The 21,830-nt window shown below is 36.0% G+C and overlaps 1 protein-coding gene across 11 annotated transcripts in view; it reads left to right on the top strand.

Annotated features, from left to right (window-relative positions):
* CYRIA (CYFIP related Rac1 interactor A) overlaps positions 1 to 21,830 on the top strand; it is a 76,145-nt gene that overhangs the window by 27,776 nt on the left and 26,539 nt on the right. For 8 of the 11 annotated variants that reach the window (XM_026695313.2, XM_026695315.2, XM_087917433.1 and 5 more), the window contains 2 exons: positions 9,656 to 9,706; positions 12,800 to 12,835. The gene's annotated coding sequence lies outside the window, so the exon portion shown is untranslated. Of the gene's footprint in view, positions 1 to 9,655; positions 9,707 to 11,132; positions 11,254 to 12,799; positions 12,836 to 21,830 lie in introns of those variants that run through there. The other 3 variants (XM_087917482.1, XM_087917464.1, XM_087917473.1) reach the window with 2 other exon arrangements.

Here is a 21,830-nt window from a genome sequence, read left to right as displayed (position 1 = left end):
ATATAGCACTTCATAGTGTTTTACAGGCCTCTCTAAACAGTTTACAACATCTGTATAACGCCCCCTACAATCTGGGTCCTCATTTTACTGACCTTGGAAAGATGGAAGCCTGAGTCAATCTTGAGCTGATCAGAATCGAACTCTAAGCTGTGGATAGAGTTAGCCTGCAATACTGCACTCTAACCACTGCACCTCATTTCCAGGCTGATTATGGAATAACTAGATATGACTTTGGGGATATATTTTATAAGGGTTTGACTTAATAATATCTGGGAAAATTATTCTGCTAAATGACATGAATAGATGACTAGGACTGAGACAAAAGAGTACAGAAAAAGTGATTGTGTTGAAAATGGTAATTAGTAACTGCATTGAAAAAGATCTACTTTGAACGTGGTTTAAGTGTAAACCCCTTCACACGTGGCAAAGACTATAAACTTGATAGATTCGATTTTTATGACTGATTAAGAGAATTTGAGAAGGTACAAGCGAGATCAGAGATTCTGAATGTGGCAATGGCCATTTTGTGGATGATCTCAATAATAAAATTTGGAAAAAAACTGGAAGTGGAAGAAAAGAAATCAGAATGAAAAAGAATTACTATAAATCTATGCTTGGCAGTTGGAAGATTTTTGTATTATTCCTTTATATAAGGGGAAAGGTAGCACAAGTGAATCCACAAACTACTGGACGTGTTTGTTATGGATATCTTAAATTTGCTGTATTCTGCAAGTAATAACAGGAAGAAAATCTGAAAAATGTTGTTATGGCATTATGCCAATCATGGGAAGTACAGTTTCATTAAAGTTAGTAGACAATTCCAGATGGGGTGAAAACTTATTGTAGACTTGGAAATCAGATAAAATAAGATTTCTAAATTATATAGCATAATTCAAACAAATACAAAATAGCAGTTAAATGAGCAGTTTCTTATTTTTTTCATACACTAGCAAGTTTAGGTAGATTAAGATTTGTTTTTGGTAACTATAAGTTCTTCATCTACATCTTTATCCAGTACTAAAGCCACTTCTACAGAGAGATTCTGTGCCACTTCAAAAGCAACTCTGTATTCCCATGGTGTCGGTAATTTTGAAAAACTGAGCTGGTTTATTTCTAGATCAGCTTATTTTTGCTGAGGGGTGATGTTTTGGTTTATTTGTTTGTATTATTTTTGAGATATTTCTTCATACAAGGAGTCTTGCTTTACCCCTCCTGCTGGTTCCTGAGCTTCTACCACCTTTTCTCTTTGTTCTTAAAATTTCAAGGCAGCAAAAGTGAAGATGATCATAGATCATCATCAAATTGCTCTGAGTAGTTGGAGAATGACAACGATGGGTGTTTGAAAACTATCTCACAACTAACTGAATCAAACAGAACTTATTCTCTGTGTTTATACGCCTACCTATAGTTATTCATTTTATGCACAGAAATATATAATTATTGTAGAAAGTCCATAAAGTCCATAAAGATAAAAACAATAGTAGCAATACAATCAGAGGGAAAATTATACTTGATAATGAGTCCCTGCAGTTTTTTGGCAACATTTTGGATATGGATTGCTATTGCCTTTTCCCCAAGGCTAAGAGAGAGTGATTGGGTCAAAGTCACCCAGCTGGCCTTGTGCTTAAGACAGGACTAAAGTTCAACATCTCTGTTCTGGTGCCTTAACATCCAACTGGTTCTTATAATATTAATATAGAATTAGCTTGATTCTGTTATCATTTTGTTAAATCTAAGCCACATAGAAACATCCTGTCATCTTCTCATTTTATAATATTAAGAAATGTTAAAGTTCAAGAGGGAACACATATTTTGAATCCGTTCTTTAATATGTCAACAAGTGTTGATTCATTTTGACTTATGTAGAATAATTCTCTGTGCCAACTTTCAGACTCAATACAGCCAGTTCTTCATAAAATTGCATATTTTGGAGTATAATTGAGCATCTCATTTACTAACTGCTGTGGGTTTTCTCAGAGTTATGTTAACAGATGTAATCACTTGAAAACAAAAAAGAGCCATACAGAAACCTAACTTAATAATATAAGTCAGAGAAATCTCAAATTGCAATGCCAACGCAAAAAAATTGATACCCATCTTTTTAAAATCATTGTTGAGTCCATAATACATGGAACAAGATTGTCTGATGAATTAACTTTAGACTTCAGTCATAAGTACAATTTTTTTCTGAAAAATTTGGTCTCTTGATATTCCAAACTTGGATATTTCAATTCGTTTTCCTGTGTACATATGTATCTGTTTTATGTACGTATTCAATATTGGATATGTAATTTATCTTTGGAGATTAGAATGGCCCCAGACCGTTTGCTTTTCATAAGGCCTTCAGCAACCTGGGGTGCTGAATAGGTCAAGGGCCCCATTTCCTGACTGTATTGCTTACTGGCCAATATCTTGCTTCTATGAATGTTTGGATGTTTTTAGTGTTTTTACCGTTTTAAAATGTTTTTAGTATTTTTAGTATTGCAACATCTCTTTGAGAGAAATGGGCAGTTTAGGAATGCAAAATATAAATAAATAATTTTTTTGAATTGTAAGCTGCCCAGAGTCATTGACCGAATGGGTGCTTATAGAAATTGAATAAATGGATATCAACCTGAAGCTAATAGTTTTGCATTTGGTTATAATTTCAATCTAAACACACAATAATGCCATGTCTAACTGATGACAGTAATTTTTAGCATTTGGGATAAGTTTACACATTAGTGTCCCGCTAAACTGACCTCTTCTCAAGACCCACATAGTTTTGTTTTTCAATCTCATCAATGTCCAAAGCAAACTGGAGAACTAAAGTGTTGAGTTTGGTTTAGAAACTCTCATTTGAATCTGTGCTGGCTGTGAAACTGAGTGTTGGGCAGCTCATAAACCGTACATGATCTTTCCAACTACCCTATTTGTGGACCACAAACACTCTGTAATTGTGGCAAAATTCAGTGGCAAGATGGTTGACATTTAGTAGTGGGAAATTTGGGATTTAAGAGTGAGAAAGGAGCACTTCATCCCTGAGAAACCACCGTTCCCATGTACACAATTAAAATATGACCCAAAGGGGACAGTTTTTGGCTACAGCATCACTGAATTGCTTTCCGCAGTCATTTAGAAAGTTATGATTCCTCAGAAGTAGCCAACCGTGGACCAAAGGACCTTAATTGTGTCTCTCATAAGCAGTGAGAACACAATTATTTCTTCTTTGATCTGCTAGAAGTAAAGAATACAGTTCAATAATAATATGTACATTTTTCAACATTGTATGAAAACACTGCATTTTTTTAAACCTAAACTTCATATAGATGTCATTTCCAATCTATTGCCCTCCAGTTGTGTTGGACTATATTATTTATTACCACCAAGACATCCAAGGTGATGGATGTTTTAATTCTCTTATATTTTGGTATATCTGACATTTCTATAACATTTTGAATTTCTTCTCCATCATCTGTTTTGTGTAGGACTAGTTCATCTAGCCACAATAGTGCTGGTGTGATACAGAGACTAAAGATACGGGTTAGTTGCAGTGCACAATTTTCCCTTCTTTATTTGTTAACAGGCTTTATGGGCCTTGTTTCTTCTTCAAGTGCTTAGGTGATGGCCTGTTGTTCCACCCTGACTTTTTAACTTTGATAGCAACAGACTTATATACCGCTTCACAGTGCTTTACAGCCCTCTCTAAGCGGTTTTACAGAGTCAGCCAATTGACCCCAGCAATCTGGGTCCTCATTTTACTGACCTGACCTCGGAAGGCTGAAAGTTAGAGTCAATCTTGAGGTGATGAGACTCAAACTGCTGAACTGCTGGCAGCTGGTGGTCAGCAGTATTAAATGGATGTAGTTCTTTTTTTTTTTAATCAAGTAAAATAATTAGAAAAATATTTTCTTCTCCAGAGGAAAAAACCCTCTCTGGTGCCATATGAATACTGTCACATTCAATTTCATATGATCCAAATTAGGCCATCTAACCAGGGCATAACAAGATCCTTCAAGCCACTGAGGAAATTGCCTGTATAATATTCCTGATACTTGCATAAGATGACTAATAATGGGTTTTTAATTAGCTTTTCAGTTTTTTCCCCCAGTTGTGTTAAGATACTTTTTAAAAATCAAAGGCAGCATTTAGCATGTTGACAGAGGGAGACATTGTATGTAGGACATCTGTAAAAATTGTAACTAGCAACTAATGCATATGTGCATTTTTGCTACTCTTCTGTCCAGCTTAATCTGTTTTAAAAATGAGTCAAATACTACTGATAAAACCATGAGCCACACTTAAACCATTATGAAAACTAATGTATCGAATGCATTTATGCCCTCAGGAACAGCATCTAACTCACCAAATGTTTAAGACATAAGTGGTGTTTGCTTGCTTGCTTGCTTATTTATTTATTTAGTTATTTATTTATTTAGGTTGTGTCCATTTTCATCAAGGGAGAAAGGGACATTTGCATTACAGCTTGCACATTTTTAAGTGAATGCCTGAAATGAGCATTTTACTGAACTGAATTGCTTTTCTTCCGCTTTTTGTCCATAAAAGGAAAAGAACACTGCAGTGTGATTTGTGATCCCCCCACATACACATAAGATCAAAACACTGTTTATCTTGAGAAGATGAGGTGCTGAGGTTTTGAGCAGAGATGTTAAAGCCCGCACAATTAATTTTAGGAGTTCCTAAAATACAGGATCTGTTTCACTGAGGTTTGTCTTCAGTTTTTTTTTTAAATTATAATCTCTAGAGTTTTAAACATATCTTTTACAGTTTTTATTTCATAATGAAATCATTAGTTTTGACTGTTTTCAGCTTAATGCTGCTTCCATGAGAACCATGCATACTGTACTAGATTCAGATTTTATTATTGTGGTAGGCCAGGAAAAATTGCAATTATTTCAGCATTTCTTCAATCTTAGGCGTCTTGATTTTTTAAAAGCTGCTATTTACAACAATAAACATTCAGTTTGCTTGTCTAGGTATTTTCCTGAACTTCAAAATATTTTTTTTTCTGCTGTGTATTTGATGATCAACAGTGGATTAATAATTCTGACTAGCCTTTAGTTCTTGGAAGAACATAGAGCTGTACGTGCTCCATCACTGTAGATTTTTAAAGAAAAGATTGGACAATCATTATCTATGATGGAATAAGAAACTACTATTTTGGATAGGAGGTTGGCCTATAAGACCCACCAAGGCCTCTTCTAGCCCCATGATTATGTTTCTATTTCTAACCATATGATGAAGTATCATAATTTAGTAGTTCTCCAATTTCGTTCTTATATGAAATTATGCTACGACTTACAAAGATTACGTTGCCTTCCAGCTTGTACATCTTAGTCATAGGGGCAACCTGTCCTGATTCTCTCAGAGTAGAGCGCTAATTTCCAGGAAATGTTATTAATTATCCTGACAAGAGATTAACTGCACGGCTGTCAGTTCCAGTCATACATCAGGTATATCTGAAATGTAATTTTCTACTAGCTATGCTGTTTGAGTTATTCTATAGTGAAAGTAGAAGGGAAGAAAAATATAAAAATATATAAAAACTAGAGTCCTTCCTTAAAAAAAAAACACCTGGAAAAGTTTTATCCTGAAATTTTAACTGAATTGAGAAATAAGATGACTGCCAAGGTTGTTTAGCCCAGCGGCACAATAGCATTGACCACTAATATGTTTTTATTGTCTTGCTGTTACGTTTGATTGCATCTGGTGGTGAGTACACAGCCAGAGGGCTTGAATGGAATCCATTCTGCACTTCACATTAACACAGAGTCAAAGAAACACTTCGTTGTTTTTAACACATTTTTATGCAATTGCCAAGATACCTACATCCTGTGATCCCATGTGAATTCCAAAGAATTCTCACTTAAAATTGAGAGGCAGACAAGTTGCTAATTTTTACGTTAACATATCTGTAGTCCATCCTGTAGGAGTTGCTGTTTGGCTGGAGAAAAATCTTCATCACAATAAACAAACTGAAGCCAAACTTAACTTTTCAGTCTCCCTTAGGTCAAACATGGTGATTCTGTGGCATGGTTTGTCATTGCTTTCTTCCAAGATGGTGTCTTAAACTTCTCTGTGTAGTCTACAAGCCAAATATTTTTGGAACACTGCCATTCAAATACTAAGCAGGCCCATCCTTGGCTTCTGAGCCATAAAAAATCAGCAGGTGATTAAAAAAAAAAACAACTCTTACTTAATATGAAAAAAGAATTAAGATAGGGAATTTATTGTGCATTCTTAGGTGATTCCATTTGCATCTGGAGATATTCAGAAAGGTTAAGGGAGAACGTTTAAGTACATTATATCTTCGCCTAGCTTCTATATATAAGAAGTGTTTATTCATCTGCAGAGTAAAGAGAATGTTAAGACAAGCTTAAAATTCTATGTCTTACTCATCATCAGATATTGAATGAACTAGGATTGCTAAAGCAGTGATAGCTAACCTTTTCCATGCTGTGTGCCAAAAATGTGCTCATGTGCACGCACTCGTGTGCCTGCACTCATGATGCAATGCGTGCGTGAATCCTCCGCCCCCTGCACATGTGCACGCAACCCCCCTGCACCACATGCCTCTGTGTATGCACGCACGACCACCTGCGCATGCACTGCGCACCTCTGCACATGCCCGCACAATTCCCCTGCACCGCACGCCTCTGTACATGCATGCGCAAACCGCATACATGCACAGAGCCTATGCACGCGTCTCCCCCCATGCACGCGCAGCAGATACCCAACAGTTGGCTGGCAGGGGGCACGTGCTAGAGTATCCAGGCTCCATCTTGAAAACAACAATTTGCAATATTGGAGTTAATGTTACAATATTCCTACAGCAAGTTAAGATCAGTAAGAGAAGGGCAGAAAGGCTGGCTGACCCATATTTCCTGATGGACATCGTTTGTTTCTATTTAGTGCGCCATTTTGAAAAGAAGAGAGAGAATAACAATTGAGAACAAACAAAATATTATTGGAAATTTGTTTGGGGCCTAGTCATTTTATTTTGGAATATTTCATCTTAGTCATATTGTAAATTGTTTTTGACTATGCTATTAAGACTCCCCTCCCTCCGTTTTGGTTGGCAGGGGCAGTAATGACTTCATTTTCTTTCACAGCAGGAAACTTCCAAAGCAGTAGTTGTGTATTGCCTTGAGTTAAATTGTAAAGTGTGATTGCTCAAACTTGGCATGTACATTAAGCTTTTTCCTCAGAAAACATAGTTGACTGCTGTGTTACAGGTTCTGAATTGTCCATTTAGAAAATACAGTTAAGTGGATTTGTTCACTACCTCACTGTCACTTAAGTATTACATTGTTGCAATTTATCATTTTTGTAAGCCAAGAACTAAAAACTTACCATATACATTTTGAACTTTGAAGTACCTGAACAAATTTGAAATTTGCATCTTTCTTTTGTGATTGACCTTAATACTATACTCTGTCAATTGCCTCTGAAACAAGGACTTTGAATTTCGTTATAACATAAGGAATTGCTGTTTATATAAGAACAGTTTTTGAAAGTAGCTCAAGTAGTTCTTGGGCAACAGTCACAGTAGTTTATATTTGGCTTGGGAGAAAAACTTGTTGGAAGACTTTTGCTGGTTGAAAGTGGGCATTTAATAAAAAGAATGTCAGTTTAAGAAATGTATCAGGAATTATAGTGACTATAGATACTAACTGGGATAGGTCCGTGTAATAATTCTGCCAAATTATATAATGCAAAACATTAGGTGCATGGAGTTTATTCATCAGGGTTATATCTCCTCACAGGTACCTAATAGAAGACAGTTGTGAAGTAGCTCCATGTTTGTTCTAAGCTCAAACAAGGGTCGTGGAATTAAATTAACCTGTCTAGATCCAGAGCGTTCCAGGAATGCCAAGCAAAATATTACTTCTACACAAGGTGGAGACTCAGCATACCTTTTGTCTAATTGATATTCACTAGCATGAACAACTTTGCATGCTGTCAGAAATTAAATCACATAAGATGCAGATTTGGATCATCTAGAAGAACAAGTAATTGCCACTGTATTTAAATGAGTAAAATATTCTTGAGGAAGTCCACAAAAGTAATGGATTGACTTAATTGGGGGTTGACCCTGAATTTGAGACATTTCTCTACTACCCTAGGAAGGTCAGTATAGTGGAATATAGAAAGGAGGTGGATTTCCAGGAGGGAAAGATGTATTCCAGAGGAGTGAGAAGCAACTCAAGTCCGTATCTTACCAGTGAGAGGAAGGATGAAGATGACCCCTCCCTCCCTAATATTTACAGAGTATATGCAGATAGTGGAATAGAGGACTTAGTCTGGCAAACATTTGAGAAGCTGATCCTGGAAGACTCACATGTTATTCTTGGTTCTGGACCTGTTTCAACTGTCTTATTCTCACTGTATGTAAAATAACTTCGCATTTTAAAACTACGTATTGGATAAGAGGCAAAAATACGTTCATTCCTAGATAAATAAGTCAAGGCTTGACTGCTGCAATGCACTGTAAAGAGACTGCCCTGGAAGACTACTCTGGTACAGAATGCAGCAGGGCGGGCAGTGATGAGCACGCCTCATAGCCATGTAAGACTCCAGCCTATTAGTGTGATTCAGGATGGTGCTTATCCCCCAACATATCTGCCCAGCTGGTTCAATCCGGGGTGGGTTTGACCCATTCGAGATGCCTTCGATTAAACAAGGCCATTTGTTGGGGCCGTGGAAGCAGTCCTCTGTCACAATGCCTGCCTTCTCTGAATGAGGCTTCCCATGAGAGCCTAATGGTCCCCCCATCCCGATGGTTTTTTGAAGAGCATTGAAGAACCAGTTCTTGCCTGGGCCTTTGTGTGAGGGTAACTGAAAGCCCCTTTAAAAGTTGTGTGGTGTTTTTTTTGTTCCTGTCTGATTTGTCATCTTGTTTATTATTATATGGTTTATTCCTTTTAATGTTGTCTATCTGTGAAGCACCCTGAGTCATTTGTAGCTGGGTGGAATAAGGAGGGGCAGGAGGAGGAAGAGGAGGAGGAGGAAGAAGGCAATATGATGCTAATGTACCCCTGCTGGGATGTTTTAAACATTGGAGTTCAGTTTTACCTGGAAAGTGCCCTCGTTTGTTGTTCTTATAGTTATAATGATCTGAAAGACCCCTTTTTTTTCTTTATTTGGGTTAAGCTTTACTCAACAAGACATCAAATAAATCTGGTCTTTCTATCTTGTCTGTGTGATTCTGAGAAGAGCCAGCAATACTGTAGCTGAATCACGGGTGATGAGCAAGAAATGACCAAGTTATCGGAACATGTTTGAGCTTAGTGGTTGAGGCTTTGACTGGAAATAACCCATCTATAATCTTTGTTCTGTATTTCAAAAAATACTTTCTTAGTGTATATTTAATATGGGAAAAGAGAAGGAAGTTCGCTAGAAAGTTTTAAGAATGACACAGGAAGAATGTTTTAAATGTAATACCAAACTGCAAGAACACTTTAAATGAGATATTTTGTATAGAAGGGAATGTTCCCAGTGTCTTAATCAGCTTATGCATCGATGGAAGACTTCCAAACACTAAACACTTGCTGATATTTATCAGCATGTATATTATGTAGTCTACCTTTTTTCTAGTGCATTTCCTTAAACCAATTAATTACAATAAATTAACATTCTGAATTTAAATTTGCAGGTTTCATTTTCTTCTCACATTTCCAGGAGGAATTGGAGAATTTTTAAACAGGTGAGTTTACAAAGTTTAATATATTCTTTGGGAGGGAGGTACTTTTTTATTGAACTATTTTTTCCTGAAAAAATACCAGTAGTGTAGCTATAACTGTTTTGGTTTAATATGAGTACTCACACAAATAGCTGCTTTGGTAAATTTATCCAAACATTAAATACTCCTTTATCAAAAGGCAAATTGATAAAAATGCTTCTCAGATTTACCGACTTCAAGTATTCATTTTACCTTTTTTAAAATTTTTGAGGCATGTGTTCTCTCTAGATAGATAGGTAGGTAGGTAGGTAGGTAGGTAGGTAGGTAGGTAGATAGATAGATAGATAGATAGATAGATAGATAGATAGATAGATAGATAGATAGATTATAGAGTTTTTTTCTTCTTCCATTTAATTATATCCCATTCTCAGAAATTGCCTGGAAAAGTTCCTGCTAGATAGCTATCAAGTGCAAGAAACCTAGTAGGTACTAACATACCAGTGAACAGATCTCCACTGGGATAGAGGGTGAAATAATTGGAGATCAGCAACCACCTAGATGTCTGTAATTTTCAGTTTCTCATCAGCTCCAGATAAAAATACCCGAGATAGTGTGACTTCGGTATCTGGAGATACAGAAGTCTAAAAATCTGGAGGCCATAGAGTTCCTTCCTGCCCCAGTTTAACTGATGTATTTTTTAAACCTTCCTAATTTTATCATTTGAATCATTAAGGAAAGGTTATTAAGGTAACTGATCTTTAAATTCCTTTTTGATTCGATCATTCATTCATATAGTCCTAAATAATTGCTGAAACCTGATCATTCATTCAATTATTCATCAGTTATTCATTCTGCAGTCAGGCCCATTAGATATACTGAAGACCCTTTTTTTGCATTCCTTTTTTATTGTTAAAGAGTATGTTATAAATGTTTGTGACAGATGGTCTCTTTTAAAATGGATGTAGGAAACCAAATACGAAAACATTACACTACCCATCATTAACAATCTGGATGCATTATAAATTTTATTTTTAACTAATTGGTTTGATTTACACCACATCTTTAGCGTGACATACTTTATTTAATATAATGTATCTGTAGAAACTTTGATTCAGGATCAACCGATGTATGTGATGCTAAGATATTGCTGGTTCCTTGTTTTTAAATTTAATTATTAGTAGTTGAAATGTTTTTAAAAATGCATATAATGATTTGAAAACATGGAGTTTTTAATCCTACATCAATTTCCTCATTGGTGTACTTCTAGAGTTCCCCTATTTTCTAACTAGTCTTACTGAATGTGTATACTTCCTCTGTAGTAAGTGCTGACCTACAGGATATAATTAGGGTAGTATCAATACAGAAATTTGCCCTTCCTCTTTTGGAACTATTTATATTCTGGGAAGTGATAGTGATGCTGGTATAAAAACATCATGACACTTATTGAGTTAAAGATGAAGAATTATGAGATTGTAGAAGGATACACAGCATGTCTATTATATGTTTTGTTGCTTTAATATCGTAATATCCTGCAAAAGGTTTGGATTGCATCGTATTAAGATTGAAACAAAGTATGTACCTTTAATTTTATGGCTTTTAATTAAATGTTATAAGTATTAGGAATAAATGGGAAAAAGAGTATCACAACTAGATGGTTTTATAATATCTCTACTGTTTTAGTGGTCTATTTTGTGCTGACAATAAAGTTGTGAAATGAAAATGGGAAGAAACATAGGCCATAATATCAGACTCTCTGAAGGTTGACTTTTACACACACACACACACACACACACACACACACACACACACACCTTTTCAACTCATGTTCCGACAGCTTTTAACTGTAAAATCACAAGTGAAATAATATTATCATTTCAAACATTTAAATATTATTAAAAATAAAAAATAAAAATCATTTGTAAGTCAGATTTCAGAAGTGCCAGGGTTTGAATTTGTTAGTTTTACAATCCATCCTATTAAACCCAGTAGGCTTATTTCTTAAGCGTAATGTGCCATTCTGTCTTGATTATTTCTTTTAATTTTTGTTTGTAGCAATGGATTTTTTAAGTGACATACTGTGATCTGGCTCATGCCTTGCACTGAGCCCTAATCGGTTTAGTTGACTTGAGCTTTAGTTCACTGGGTGCATTCTGGTGACTGTGGTTTATTGTTGTCTGGTTTACTGTGGTGTTTGTATCCAACCAGTTGTGGCTTATTCAGGCCCTCAATTATGACTTGTGCTAGTAACTTTTAACTGGGTGAAACAGTGCATCATAAGGCAACTTTTTTTCGAATCAAGACACCTCAAATGGGCTAATTTATAGAATGGGTTCAAAATCCAGGACACATGGCAAATTTGTGGCAAATTTGTGGTCACTTCAATGCTGCTGTTCTGTCACCTGGAGAACCAGTAGACCAGTCCTGCTCTGGACCTCTAGAGGAAGAGGTAGACCTCTTCCACTGGCTGATGCAGGGTGATCAGCCATGGTCAAGCCTGCAAGAAATTGGAAGTTGATTTCACTCTCACTGCTTCTTTGTTCTTGGTCATTCTGTTTCTCTATTTAAATAGAGAAATATCTCTGAAATGATGACCCTTTATTGTCTTAGTTTTAACCATTCAGTGGTGTCCGAGTCTTGGCGACTTTATAGGCAAGTGTCCTCCATGCTACCCTGTGAAGCTCAGCTTCTTTCAATTGTTGGATATTCATCTTAGTATCAGTTTTGAAGGTATCAAGCCAGCGAGTTCCTTGCTTGGCCCCTTCTTCTTGATCCACGAACCATTCCTAACATCATTGACTTCTCCAATGCATTTGCATGCATGGCTTGGCCAAAGCAAATCCTTTATTGTCTAGTTTCTTCTAAATGTAGACACATCCATGTAATATTTTGGGTCTGTTGGTAAATGCTTCTTTCTCTATTATGCATATCTTCATGCAATCTAAAAAAGGATTATGAATGTTGAACTATATTGATAGTAAACAAGACTTTTGATAGCCCAATAAAAACACATACAAAATGTGAAGGCAAAGAAAATGTTTGAACAAGGTTTGTCTATGTCTGTGTACATATTACCATTACTTATGAGGTGTAATTGATTATACAATTCTGTTTTTACAGATTGGAGAACTTGATTTAAAAGAAATACATTATCAGGTAAGAAAATAGTCATTGTATCAAGTACATCAGTGTAAACTGCATATTGTTTTTATTTTTAAAAAATCTAGTCTGTTTTATTTATGTACACCCCAATTCAAAAAGTTTAGGTCCTGTCCCTATGTGGTTCTCTCTGAAATTAATGGAATCTTCATATATACATATTAATGAATATGTCTTTAGCTGTGATCCCTGTGATCTCTTCAAATTTTCTTAATGTATTAGCACTTTAGTTACACACCTGCTGAAACATATAATGTCAAAACTGCTTATTTTGGATCATTAGCTAATTAAATAATGGAAAGCGTATATTTTAACAAAATATGCAACTTCAGTGTTCTTAAATTAGTAAAGTGTTTATGTTATTAATACTGCTGACACATTCAAAACTTCCAGAGCTAATGTGAAACATGTTGGTTTCTAGTATTAGTTGTTTATACCTGACATTTGTGTACAAGATACATTTTCAAAATGAATTCCTGAATTGTGCTATCAGAAATATATACATTTCTTGGATTATTGATAGTTCTCAGTTAGTGACTGCATCATTTAGCAACTATTTGCAGTTACTACAGTAATGAAAAAATAACCTTATGATCAATCCCCAAACAACCTTCATAAAGCAAAGGAAACATGGAAGTAAAGATCATAAGCACAGTTGTGGTTTCAGTTAGTGACTACTTCACTTAACAACTGTCCCAATTGTGGTTGCTAAACGAGGATTACCTGCATTGATTTTTTCAAAATAGGCTAAAATATATCAAAAATAATAGTTTAACATGATACAACTTTCACACAATAAAGCATTTCTAAATCAAGATTTCTAAAGTAAATTATTGACATATCCATGTGAACCAGATGCCTAAAAAGGAACTGACTGAATTATCAATTTCAGGTAATTGAACTGACTTCAGCATGACTTTATATAATTATCCTAATCCAATATTTACTTAATAATTTATATGTTGTGTTAGATAGGTTTTATCTCAAATTATTTGCTCATAAATATCTTATTGGAAAGCTAGATTGTGTTATTAACAAAAGTCTGTACCTGACATTATTGAAATCCTGTATAGTTAGCATGCTATGAAAGAAATAAACCTATTGATAAAGATAATAAAACTCTGCGGTTTCCCAGACAGGAAAAAAACAAATGAATATAAAATAAACAGAAAAATTGATAGCATTAATACTTTCCCAATCCTGTATTATTCTTTCTTGTGTCAGTATCCTGTTTTCTCTTCCTAACCAATGCAAACATAAGGTTTCAGGGTTCATTTACATAAATTATACTTACACTGATTTGATAGGAAATAGACACTCAAATGCAGGTCAGTATACGCATTAAAACATAAATATTGAAGCAAGGCATCTTAGACACTGTTATTATCAATCAAGAAAACCATCTTAAGGCTTTATGCTCATCCCCCAATAAATGTCTATTTATGTCAAGAAAAAAGCAATTAACACATTCATATTGAAGATTAGGGAAGAAATCGGAAATGAATAGTATCCTAATTATTCTGCATAAATCAGAGGTGTGACCAGATTTGAACTAATACGATTGAGTATTACAAGGATATTGTAAATAAGTGCAAGGCAAATGATCCAGGGATTAGACTACTTTCCCTTTAAAGAAATAAGATAACTTTTCTGCTTGGTCAAGAATCAAGTGAGTTGGGGGTATAGAGTGATTTGCATTACTTAGATTTGATTGCTTAATAGTCAATTATAGTTTTTAATCTAGGTTAGTACAACATATTTCTTTTGGAAGTATAATACAAAATTAAAAACAAGAATGTGTGTCCCTGTCAATTTGGTTAGAGAGAAAAGTAGAAACAGTTATCAGCTATTCTGTAAATTTAAGGAAGTGGTTATCCTACCATTATTATTGAAGTATCTAATCAAGGTTCTATACAAACTGCATTTATTAAGGGATTGTTTTATTGTTATGATATTGCAGGCTGGGAAAAGAGAGTTCAGAATTTGAGTTTTTAGGGAGGACTGATACATTTTTTGAATCATTGGATTATCTTCTTCTTGTGCCATATCCATAATCGGACGTTGGTGATCATGTTGGCAATCCAATTTTTATTAACAGCCTCACGAAAAAGTGCTGTTGAGTTTTGTCCAAACCAGTCCCTTAGATTTTGGAGCCATGATACTGTTCTTCTTCCTGGACCTTGTTTGCCTTAAATCTTTCTTTGGAGGATTAAGTGAAGTATGACGTATTTTTCTGGGTGTTGCATCACATGTCCGAAATATTCTAACTTTTGCTTTGTTATGGTTTTGATGATTTCCCTTGGCTTTTCCAGGTGGCTTATAACCTCCTTATTTCTGATTTTGTCAACCCAACTTGTACGTAACAGCTGCCATTGGATCATGTATTTTATTTATTTATTTCCAATGTTTTATACCACCCACTTGCAAAATTGGCAGGACATAGTAAAGCACAATAAAATACTTAGGGAAACATATTACTAAAATGAATCAGTATATATGAAACAATCATTAAACCATAAAGTCATGTGAAGCTTATATGTTTTGATGTACTCTTTTTTCCTTAATCATAGAATAATACTACTCTTAATCGTAGAAAGATATATTTATGCATGCTCTCTTGTTTTTATAATAGTCTGCACCGCAATAAATACATTTTTATGGAATATTTAAATTCATGCATGGTGCAGAAAATGTGGAGAAAGGGAATCTCTCTTACATAATATCTGGAGTCTGAGTCACTGATTAAAGATGAACGATTGAAGCTCCATAACCAATAAAAGAAGATGGGACTTTATAATTTACTCTAAAATATAATAGTTATCAAGTTGGGTGGCTTTAAACAAAGTTTGATTTTCATAAATTAATTGTGGCTACTACAAATGATGACTGTGTATTTTTTTCTAGTATCAGAAGAAATATGTCTTACTTTTATTATTTACATCTCATATTTTGCCCATAAGGCACAGTTAATACATTACTAGGGAAATCAGGCAAAAGGGTGCTATTATATCCATGTCTTCTTTGTGTGGATTTACCCAATTCATCTGAATCTTGATGATTTCTGGAACAACATGCTGGAATAAATATGCATTTGGCTGAAACAACATAGTTCTTACAAGATAGGCCTGAGGCTGGATCTGGCCCACGGGGTGCTTAGATCTGGTCCACAGGGCTACCCTGGAAACGGCAAAGGACTGATCCATGGTGCCTCTGCCAGCGAAAACAGAATTTGGGAGGGTCACGGGAGGCTCTCCTGAGCTCCATTTTCACTGGCAGAGGATTACAGGATAACAGATAATCAGAGTTGGAAGGGACCTTGTAGGCCCTCTAGTCCAACCCCCTGCCCAAGCGGGAGACCCTACACCATTTCTGACAAATGGCAGTCCAATCTCTTCTTGAAAGGAGGCCATTGCAGCCGAAAAAGGAGCATGGGAAGGCTGCAGACAGCTCTCCCGAGCTTCGTTTTCACTGGCAGAGAGTTGCAGGAGGCCTCTGCAGCCAAAAATGGAGCCCAGGAGCTCATTTCCACTGGCAGAATGCTTGGGCTGCCACAGGCACCTCCAACATGAGTGACCCCACCCCGGCCCCCCAAGATCAAACACAACCCTGATGCGGCCCTCAATGAAATGGAGTTTGACACCCCTGTTCTAAGATATTTATAACAAAATTCTGATTATGAATTAGCTCAGGATAAGTTTTAGAAAGAATAAGAACCACATTCCTAAACAGCTGATCCTTTGCCTTCAGGGCACATATTGACAAAGACAACACAAAATGGGGCGCAGCAAATACATAAACACACTTCCCCACATGCACACAAACCAGAAAGGAACCCACATTGATTATACTGTTCCAGACAAACATATACAACAGTATGTACAGATGATTAGACACTGATTAGTCCCTAGGAGAAGATGTGAAAGCACACATATGCATAACCTCCCCGCATCCCATATTACAGCACAAAAGAAAATACAGGGGTTTCCTATGGCCGCTGCTGGTAAAAGGGTTGGGAAGTATTCCTGAAAGACAGTCTCACCAGGATTTCCTTGCCTTGTTTTTTTCATCCTTTATTCCTATTGACAAGATTTTTTTTAAAAAAAAAAATCTATTCCTGCTGATCTTTCATTTTTATTATAGCATATCATAAATTCCATCCTTTATCTATGATGATATTGGTGGTCTGAGTTGCCACTTACATTTTTGTTCTAAGATCAGGTATCTGCAATGCGCTGGAGTGGGTGGGGAAGATTTTATATTTGTTTTTACTTTGGCACAAGCTAAGATTGCCACTTAGTGGTCAAATCTTTTAATGACATGCTTTTCCCAGCAACAATAAGGCTTTGAAATTGATTTGGGATTTGGCTTACTTTTATGTCGAGGAAATTGGCCTTTTAAATTTTAATAAATTATTGGCCATCATTATGAAATTTTAATTTAAACACAGTTGTTAATTTAATTAGATTTTTTGTGAGTTGAACAGATTCAGTAATGAATGGGTAATTCTTAAGTTTACGTTGTTTCTTAATTACCACTTTTTTTGCAAGTTGAGTGTAGCACACTTGAAGGTATTTTCTTATTTTATTCTCACCACACCAATCCTTTGAGAAGTGTTACACCGAACGACGCTAACTAGCCCAAAATCAACTACATAACCCTTGTCACCTTGATCCCTCCTATGGTAATCCAAAATCTAGAATATTCTCTTTTTTTTAAAAAGTACACGTGGAGATGTATTGATCAGTCTTTTACCTGTTTCTCTTCCTAACCATATCAAAAAATTGTCTGGAATTAAGGGGAATTTGAAGAATTACTTACTGTTACAAGCTTACTAAGAAACACAATTGATTATATTATATGTAACCCCTCACTTAGCTTTCCATCTTAAATTACACAAATTAACAAGGACATTATATCATTGTATTTATAAGCTTTACCCAAAATAAGTTGTATTGTACTTGATGGCTTGTTCATCCGATGTACTATACAATGTTTTAACCATGGAATGTTGAGTAAGATACAGCAGCCTGAAATACATACAAGATTAAGACATCATAAGACATAATTGTAAATCACAGTGGCTTGGTTCACAAGTGGCACTTAACAAAAATGCATTCATAGTTAACTAGTTAGCTCCATTTGTGGACCTGGAGTAGGATTTGGACATGCCTTATGTCACTTAAATCTATTCCATCCTACATTGAAAATGGGAAGATAATAATCTGTAACAATGTCCCTCCAAATTCCTTCACTATGTATGGAGCTTAACTTTCATTATTTTGATGAGCTGCCATTTTTTAAATCTCATCCAGTTTTTTGGAAGATTTTGTCATATAGAAGCCCTGTAAAATGCTTCATATATTGAAACTTAGAAAAAGTCAGGGCAGAGGAAACAAAGTAGGTGATTAAACTACCTGATTTTGGTTTAGTCTTTTGCAGGGGTGTCAAATTCACGTCATCACTGTGGTGTCGTGATGTATTGGGACTTCCCCCCTTTTCCCCTTCCCTCCCGCTAAACCAGGCAAGGGAGTGGCCAGCATGTGACACATCTGGCTTGTGGGCTGGGAGTTTGACAGCCCTGGTCTGTTGGGTGAACCTTGGCTTACAGGTGCTTTTCATAAGGTGCAGTTAAAAATCCATGACTTAGTATGATGTGTGAGTGAGAAATACATGAGGACCAAAGGAATTGCTTTGGCAGCCCATAGTTCCTACAAATAATAATAAATCCTGGGATTTACTTTTGAGTAAAATTCATATAGAACTGTATGATAGATATCTACCCTATAATCACTGTCATGTGAGCATAGTCTGATGTTTAAAAATGTACTCTGATGTTTGAAACTGATGTTACTCACCAATTTTTAAATTTAAATTTGTATTTATGTACCTGATGAATGTACAGAGGAATTAAATGTTTAATTGGACCAAATCAGAGTAACAGCCATAGAAAAACAGACGAAGGGAGAAAGAAATGTTCCTTTTATTCCTAAAGTCCAACAGCAGAGGGCACTCTGTCACTAACAAAATCCATTCTGATTTTCTATTAGTCCCTTTTTTAAAAATTCTTCCTTCCTGTGAAGCCATGTTGAATGAGCAAATGTCTATAGACTGGTCTGTGAGTTTTAAATGTCTCCTTCACAGGAAATCCACTGTGTAGCACTGCAGGGTTGTCCAAACATCGGCACAATGTCCACTTCTGTGCATATGTTTAACTTTGCTCATATCATTGACCAATGTCTGTTTTCTTTGAATAATAGATCACTTTAATCACATGCTACTTTAATATTATGAAAGGAGCAAGTGATATTTACTATGAAGGTTGTCTGTGTGTGATTAATCACCATACAGATTTGTTATGGCTTAAAACTAACCACTTTAGAACAAACTTTGTACAACATAATTGTCTTAATAAGATCTTAATATAAATCTTTTTACTACTGGACTAATTTTAGTTTCTAGTTGCTTCCTATTAAATAAGCCATCTTTAAAAATACTGTTCTGCATACTATATAAGTTGGAATATTTCCTTATCGTATTTGACGGTATTTTTAATCAGCTGTTGGAATTTGATTTTGCTTTTCTAATTGCTGAGGTAGCAATTACCTGCTTTTTAGGGGATTGATTCCTGTTTCAAGTTACAATAAGAAATTTTGTCCTAAATTGATTAACAGGACTAGTTAATTTTAAGTCCTTGTTTAGATGGCTTACTCAGGAATTTCTATTGGTTTAGCCAGAATAAATTTTTGCTTATTAATTCTATCATCTGTTTGCTATTAATTATAAAAAGAATCATGCATTGGACAATACTATATTTTCCTGCTTAATGTAGATATCTATTGCTTTCCTCTAGCTGTCTGTGAGAAACAAGTCAGTGTTTTCTCTATTTTAAAAAAGAAGCTGACACAGACAAATATACTCACAAACTAAATTTGCTAAATCAACTAAATTTCTGTGTAGTTGATGTTGGTTTCCAAGTACCATTTTGGAATCAAGATGTATATTTAAAGCTGCAATTCTGTACACCTTTACTTGGGAAAAGGCCCCATTAAACTCGGAGTGATAAGCAAATGTGATAAGGTGTGAACTATAGAGAGTAAGGAAGATTACCTTGGTTGAAATATTCAAGAGGCATTATCTGAGCAAAAGTGACTGAAACATATTTTAAATCCAGAGAAATGAGATAACATTCAGCAATAACTCAGGCAGATAGAGTTACCGGACAATCAGATTTGCAAGAGTCGGCTATTATAGCTAATCTCCCTCCCCCCCACCACCCCAAAAAAACACCAGTTTTAGATTTTTTTGTTGAATTGATTTTTTTTGGGGGGGGGGGGTCTGATTCAGCTTGCAGGGCTGACACAAACTGCATGAAGTAGCAGTTAAAGCTACTTGTTTCCATTTATTTCACTTTTATTCACTCGATTTTTCTTTAAATATTTTGCTGTGGGGACTGTGCTTCCATTTTCTCTTGTGCTATGTTAATTCATTAAAAACCTTATTTGAGGTAGAGAACATGCTTTGTTGGCCTTGCAAATAATTTCTTAATGAGCTTGCTAGCATATACTTTTCTGTTATGGTTACCCTGATGGATTCCTGCCACAAAGGGGAAAAAAAAGAAACAGAGACTCAGGAGGCATCACAGATTGGAACAAGGTGCTGACTCAAGCACAATTATAGATAATTTAACAGTTCATCTTGATGAAGAGAATATATTCTCCTCCCTCCCACGCCCGAAAGAAAGAAGGTTCTTGAAATGATCATGAGGCTGCTCAAGACCATATGTTCTCCTAAAGGTTCATTTACTACCAAGACCTGCATCAACCTGCTTTAAGGTGTTGTATATGTAGGGATTGAGAGCCAGTTTTGTATAGTGGTTAAAGGTATCAGGCTAGAAACCATAGAGACCATAGCTTCTAGTCAAGCCTAGAGAAGCCAGCTGGATTGGGCCAGTCACTCTATCTCAGCCCTAGTGAGAAATCAGATAGACAATGTATTCCAGAGGTGGTATTCAGCAGGTTCTGACCAGTTCTGGAGAACCAGTAGCGGAAACTTTGAGTAGTTTGGAGAACCGGCAAATACCACCTCTGACTGACACCGCCCCCATCTATTCTCTACCTCCCAAGTCCCAGATGATCAGCTGGGTCTTCTTTTGTTGCCCTGCACAGGAAAACGGAGCTGGAAAGCAGGTTAGTGGGGTGGAGAGGGAATGGGATTTTGCAGTAACCTTCCCCAAGGAGTGGCGTGGGAATGGAGATTGTGCAGTATCCTTCCTCTGCCACGCCCACGCCCACTAAGCCATGCCACATCCACCAAACCACATCCACAGAACCTGTAGTAACATTTTTTTGAATCCCACCACTGATGCATTGATAATGCTATACCCAATAAACACCTTGGTTCTACTGTTCAGTTCCCCTGCCTTGTCATGAACCTGGGTTTCTGGATTCTCTGAACTTTCCTGCCTCTGTTGTAAAGATCTGTTCATGTTGTCTATTTTAGTTTGTAAACTATATTTATTTTGCTTTCCTGGCTTCTCTGACTTTGAAAACAGCCTTCTTCCTATTCTTATTACTTCTTAGTTGAACATCTCCTTGAAAGTGTTTTATTGCTGACTTCAGGCCATAAAAGAGGACAGATTGAAGCCATAAAACACCTCAACTAGCTAGAAGGAGGTTTTCAAATAACAGAATAAACTTCATCAAATGTAGCTGGCTCAATTATCTGTTGCTATAGACGCTTCACATCTGTGCAGCACAGTCCATGGCCTTTACCATGGCTCACCCAAATGATGGCCTCAGAAACTTGAGGTCACTCCTAGTTGCTACCCTTTATTTTTAGTGGAATGCACATCGCACATATCTCTGTAAGGTTTTTTTCTAGACGATCAAATTAAAGTGGAGTTTTTATCATCTTGTTGCCCTCTAAATGGGCCATTTCCTTATCCATTTTGCCAGATAAGGAACCCGAATGAGTTTGTGGACTTCAGTGCTCA

This window comes from Pseudonaja textilis, chromosome 1 (genome assembly GCF_049901715.1).
Source record: "Pseudonaja textilis isolate UNSWEBS1 chromosome 1, rPseTex1.2, whole genome shotgun sequence".
NCBI lineage: Eukaryota > Metazoa > Chordata > Lepidosauria > Squamata > Elapidae > Pseudonaja > Pseudonaja textilis.
The sequence above is the reverse complement of the archived record's forward strand: the minus strand, read 5'-3'. Positions and strand labels throughout refer to the sequence as shown.